This window comes from Mercurialis annua, linkage group LG1-X (genome assembly GCF_937616625.2).
Source record: "Mercurialis annua linkage group LG1-X, ddMerAnnu1.2, whole genome shotgun sequence".
Lineage (NCBI taxonomy): Eukaryota > Viridiplantae > Streptophyta > Magnoliopsida > Malpighiales > Euphorbiaceae > Mercurialis > Mercurialis annua.
In genome coordinates this window covers 8890322-8896729 of record NC_065570.1, presented here as the reverse complement: position 1 = coordinate 8896729, position 6408 = coordinate 8890322, and the positions used below count along the sequence as shown (strand labels likewise).

The window sequence follows — 6408 nt, the reverse complement described above, 5'->3', positions numbered from 1 at the left end:
TTAAAATGATGGATTGTAGAAAATGAGGGAATTTATAAATTCATGGATTCTATTAATTTTTTTTTTTCTAGGCAAACGATGGATGTTATTCAAATCCATGGATTGTTTAAAATCCATCGTTTAAAATCCATCAATTCAAATGGTGTCATATATCATTGTTTCCTACCATCTTTTATATTGAATTTTAGTGTCTGATTAGGATTATAGTACTAATTAGTTACACTTTAAATGATATGTACATGAAGTAGCATTTTACTAAATTTGTGGGATTAATTTTTTTCCACAAGTGCTAAAAGTCCCCCTCCCAAAATGATGATAATATATAAATAAATTAGAATAATAGTTGTTAAACTCGGACCGAACCAATTGAATCAACTGAAAATTTAAGAATTTATGCATTTAATAATTTAATTAAAAATTAAAATTCATCAAACAGACCGAATACTCTCTAATGGTAGTTTAATTTTAGTTCAATTCAGATTGAAATTTGAATCTTTTAACTCTCTATTTTTGTTTATTTTTATATTCAAATTGGATTTGATAATCATGTTATGACATCTATGTCTCATCCGTTAGACATTCCAATCAAGTCTTCACCATGCTACCTATTTTCATGCAAGACCTTAATTTCAATGGTGCGAAATCAAGACGAAATACAAATGGGCTTAATACATAGTTTGACCCCTGAATTTGTACCCTTTTACCCATCTAACCTCCAAACTTAACGTCTCACCTATTGAACCCCTGAACTTGTTAAATAACCCGATTTGACCCCCGAACTTGATAAATACGTAAACATTGAACCCCTCCGTACACAATTTCTTCTAGAACGTTTCAAGTGACAGGTGGACACGAAGGGTTCAATATTTGCATATTTATCAAGTTCAGGGGTCAAATCGGATTATTTAACAAGTTCATAGGTTCGATAGGTGAGACGTTAAGTTTAGGGGTTAGATGGGTAAAAGAGTACAAGTTCAGAGGTTAAACTATGTATTAAGCCAATTGATCTTTATAAACTTCTTAGCTCATGCGCAACTCCAAATTGTACATCATTGTCCACTTTAATTGATGTCTCCTATTTGTCATTTTGTTTACAATATTGTTAGTATACTTGTACTAGTAGTATACTAAACTAGGGGTGAGCACGGTTCGGTTCGGTTCGGTTCGGTTTAGAAAAATCCGAAACCAAACCAAACCACCTCTATAAAATGAAAACCAAATTTTAGCATTTCGGTGAGCGGTTATTTCGGTTCGGTTAACCGAAATCTCGGTTATTTTCGGTTCGGTGCGGTTGGTTAACCGAATTAAAAAAAACACAAAATTTTAATTACAATTCTTAATAAGAAAATATATACAATATAAACATAAATATGGTTTGATTACATTAACTACAATTTCATATATTTCTTTACATTTTATCCACTGTAAATAAAATTATCAAAAGAATAAAACTTGATAAGATAATGGCCATACCAAACAACCTCCTGCAGAAATCAAAAAAGATAAATTAATTATTTATTAAATAGAAAAGAACAAATAAATATAGAAAGTGAAGGCAGAAGAAAATTTCAGAAATTGTCTTAAATTAAAATGAAAAAAAAATTAACCAAAATTAACCCTAATATTCTGCATCTCCGCAAAATTTAAAGAAGGAAAGAAATTATAATCAGTTCTCAAAAATGAAAAATACAAATAAATATAAGAAGACCAAGAAATAAATACAATTTGAGAGATTTACCTTAAAAGATTCCAAAAAATTAACAAAATTTACACTATAATCTTGTCTTTCTACTAGATCTGCAAAAATAAAACAAGAGCAAGTTAGATCTATGGAAAAAAAATTTATATATAACACTAAATCATATTTATTAATTTTAAAATTCGAAAAAGCAAAAGCAAAACGAAAAAATTTAGCATGCTCAACATGTGAAGTCGTTTTGATCGATAGAAATAGAAAGAAAAATATCAAAAGTCTTGAAGATCCGGAGAATAGAAAGGAGAGAAATCAAAATATAAGATTTTGTAAGTTATATTTAATGGATGGTTGAGAGAAGATGAGATGGAGAGAAGTGAAAGCTTGTTTAAGAAATGAAAAGAGAGAAGCGGCAAAACAGTGAGGAAAATTAGGGTTTGTGATTTTAAGGGGGATATTTATAGTATGTTAAAAATCTATTAAAACACAGCCGTTTTCACTACTTCGGTTTTCGGTTCGGTTCGGTTAACCGAGCCTTAAAACCAAACCAGAACCGAAAACCGTAAATTTTAATACTCTCAAACCAAACCACTCCATTTAGACCATATTAACCACTCCATAATCTATTTCGGTCTGGTTCGGTTCGGTTTCTCGATCCGGTTCGGTTTTTGCTCACCCCTATACTAAACATTTAAACTTTAACAATTTGGTCATTTGATCATTAATAACTTTCAAATATATATAATAAATTCCTCAACCTGTATTTTTTAAAATGTTTGAGACACTTTTTTGACATGTGTCTTAACTCCACATAGCCATGTGTTTTGAGCCTAAGATGTTTAATTATATCTAAAAATGAAGTTTATGCGTTTGTTATATTAAATTAAAAGTTCAAAAGTGTTAATGCAATTAAAACTTTTGAGTTATTAAGTTAACGAAAATTAAAGTGTTAAATGAATCAAATAACTAAAGTTTAGATCTCTAAATAGTAAATATGCATTAGGCCTACATGGTAACACGCATAACATGTAAAATGTTAATAAATGACACATAAACATACTTATTTTCAGAATAATTACTCGAGCAATGAATATATCACGTCATTTATGCAACAAATCAGTAAAATATTTATACTATTAAATTATTTAATGATAAATACTAAAAAACATTAAATATCATAATATTATAGATATTTTTTTAATTTATTATACAAACGACGTGATACAACCGTTGGATAAAATAAATATTTTATTTATAATTTAATAATCTGCGAAACTAAATATTTGTCGCTTTGTTTTTGTTATAAGGGCTGGCTAAGGATATAAGAAAAATTAATGAGTTATACACATGCGTATGAGGAAAATTTTCATAATATCTTTCATGATGAAACTCGAAATGTCATCTCATATATTCTCGTTTGTAAGACAAGATTGAGAGGGTAAAAGAAGCCATTATTAACCATCTAATTTGTGTAATGATTCTCTTCTCTATAGGTGTGACAGACATGCATATATTTATCCTTTTCATAATTATTCTAATAGCACGTAAAAAATTAGAATTCATATTAACTAATATTGTCTCCCAGGAGAGCATCTACTGCCAGCTTACTCCATTTCAATAACGATATTCCTAAACTCTTGATCCTAGGAAACAGTAGCATAGCCACATAGAGGATAAGAGACGCATTTGCCCTTCTTACTTTTTCAAAAATATAATTTTTTAAGTAATTTTTTAAAATTTTGTCATATTAGTTAAACAATTATTACATATTAACCCCTCTTAATTTTGATTCATGGCTTCACCCCTGCCAGGCTACCATTGAAAGCACCCTAAAGCTCAACTTAAAGCACTAAATATCACCCAATGTGCCTACCGTAACCAAATTGTCATTATCTATTGTTGTTTCGAATAATGCTTCTAAAGGATGTTTTGTTCATCGTTTTAGAGTAAAACATACAAATTGATAATGACTACTCCCTCCATTTTTAAATATATGTCGTTTTAGAATAAAACATACAAATTAAGAAGATTGATGCTTAATAAATCCCTATATCACCTTTATTATTTAGGTCTTAACTATTAAAAAACACTCCACTTTTTACCTTTTTTATTTATGGTCTAAACTTTTGAAATCGTCAATTTTAAGTTTCATTTGTAGTAATTTTTCCAAATTAGAGTGGATTTTTTTTTAAAATATGATTTTTTGTATTTTTTTTATATTGTTCCAATATGGGTCATAAACAAAAAATAAAAATAAAATGGAGTAATTTTTGACGATTAAATGTATTATTTATTTAATTATTAATTTTTTACATTTCAATAGAAAATTAATATAATATGTTGAGAAGAGAAATATAAAAATAAAGACATGAGTAGTCCAAAATATAAAAAATATGAATTAATTAATACTACTAAAATGTATTGATAAATTTAACCGAGAATATTTTAGGTATAAAATATCTTGAAATTACTCAAAATATTATACAATGTGAAATATTTTAATTTTTTAAAAAAAATATGTGGTTTGGAGAAAGTATTTTTTAGATTTTTATCAATTATATCATAGTTTAATGAATTTTATTTTAATTGTTGTAAAAGAATTCTAATTTCTAATTGTCCTTTTCATAACAATAATTAAATAATTATCTATTGAATTTAAATTTATCTAAATTGATAAAAAATTACAAAATGAATACTCATTTTATAGCTGCCACGTCGATAAAGTTAAGTTCAATTAATTTAATTTAATAAATTTAGTTATAACTACAACAATATTTTTAAATTACATTATAAGTTGATAGAATTTAAAGATTTGATTGAAAATAAAAATGCTAAATGTTCTTTTAATTTAATATGCCTAGTCTTAACTGATTCTAAGCGCATATTAGAGACTCTAGAGAACAAGTTATTGTAATTTTAAAGGTTAATTCTATAAAAAATCACGACCTTTACACAAAATCTTATTTTAATCACGACATATTAAAATTGTCATATAAAATTATAATTTTTATTTTAAATCTATCACCAAATTGATTTTCGGTGTATTTTTATTGACATGGCCACCACAATCCGGCAGATTTAAAAAAAATAAAAGGTGAAAATAGTACAACGGAAAATAATCGATGGTAGATTTAAAAAAAATAAAAGTTCATAATTTTATATGACAATCTTTAAAAGTCGTGATTAAAATAAAATTTCGTGTAGAGTCTGTGATTTTTTATAAAATTAATTCTTATTTTAATTTATAAAGTTGACATACTTATTAATCAAGAATATAAACATTCTATGCATGACTTGCTTTTTTTTGAAGGGTATCAGTTTAGCTATCATAATCATTTAGCACCATAGACCTAAAAGTTTAGGATACCTTAATGGAACATGAGAAAGTGACAAGTGTCTTGATCACAGATTAATTAATCAAAATTAATTACTCCCTCCGTCCCAATAGAGTTGTCCACTTTACCTTTATCACACAGTTTAAGAAAAGCAATTATTATTTGTGGATTTTGTGAACTTTTCCTTACTTTTCTTGTCATACCCCTATTTAATATAGGGTCCACTTACAAGTTACTTTCAATTCAATTATTAGTGGATTTTAAATAGGGTTAATAAAGGAAAATTTAGTGGAAAAATTGGTTATTTTTTGGAAGTGGACAAGAGTTTTGGGACAAAAATATATCTCAAAGTGGACAACTCTATTGGGACGGAGAGAGTATAACTAAATTATTTATTTATCTAAAAGAAAAAGAGAGCATAAAGAAGAAGCATTATTGAGAAAAACATATTTGTCACATACTTCAGCTAAATGTCAATATTTTCAAAAGTTGGGTGTTTGGTACTTTTTTCTACACACAAATGACCAAAATATCCGTAACCACCATTACCCAATCAAAGAGTATTTTTATGATTCACACTTTGTATAGGGCAGTATTTGGAGCCACAATTTTAACTAATATAAAAAAAAAATCAAACAACCTTTTATTAAAATGATAATATTTTTAGAATTTTTTTAAAAGTTTATAGTCAAAAGTCATCTTAAAATTTCTGATTAAGATGAAAAACTTTATGTTACTCCATTCCAACTACAGCTACTTTAGTCATTTTCTTTAAAATGTTTAATTTTCCTTTTGAACAAAATAATAAAATTATCTCCTTAAAAAAATATAAAATTATTTAATTTTTTTAAGTACAAAAATAAAAATTACATGAACATAAAAGAATCAAATAAATTATAGTCGAAACTCATTTTAAAATTTCTGATTAAAATGAAAAAAAATTATATTACTCCATTTTAACTGTCACTAATTTAGTTATTTTTTTAAAAAAATCTTTTCAAAAAAATTATAAATTTATCTAAAAAGAACTTATTAATTTGTAAAAGTATATTTTCAACTTATTTTTTTTATTTTTATCTAAAAGTATTTATTTTTTATTTTTCACTACAAAAGAAAAATTACATAGACATACCATATACGTTAGGTATACATCGTTGATACATAAAATAATTTTTAAAAATAAAATAAAATATAAAGGGTATAAAAATAAAATAATTAGAGATGTAGACTCCTTTATTTTTGAGAATTTTGATAGATTTTAGGTTATTTTTTATCTTTCTAAAATATAATTAAAGGAATTACTTTTTGGCAAGAGCGCCCACAAAACATAAATATCCACCAATCACAACTCAACACCTTTGACCCAATTTTCACTTTCTC

General features: G+C 26.2%; 1 long non-coding RNA gene across 1 annotated transcript; it reads right to left on the bottom strand.

Annotated features, from left to right (window-relative positions):
* Positions 1-1359: 1359 nt before the first annotated feature.
* On the bottom strand, positions 1360-2362 carry LOC126664926 (uncharacterized). Its single transcript, XR_007637485.2, has 2 exons — positions 1739-2362; positions 1360-1484 (listed from the first exon to the last, which is right to left on the bottom strand). It is a non-coding gene; the product is annotated as an uncharacterized LOC126664926 (long non-coding RNA).
* Positions 2363-6408: the final 4046 nt, after the last annotated feature.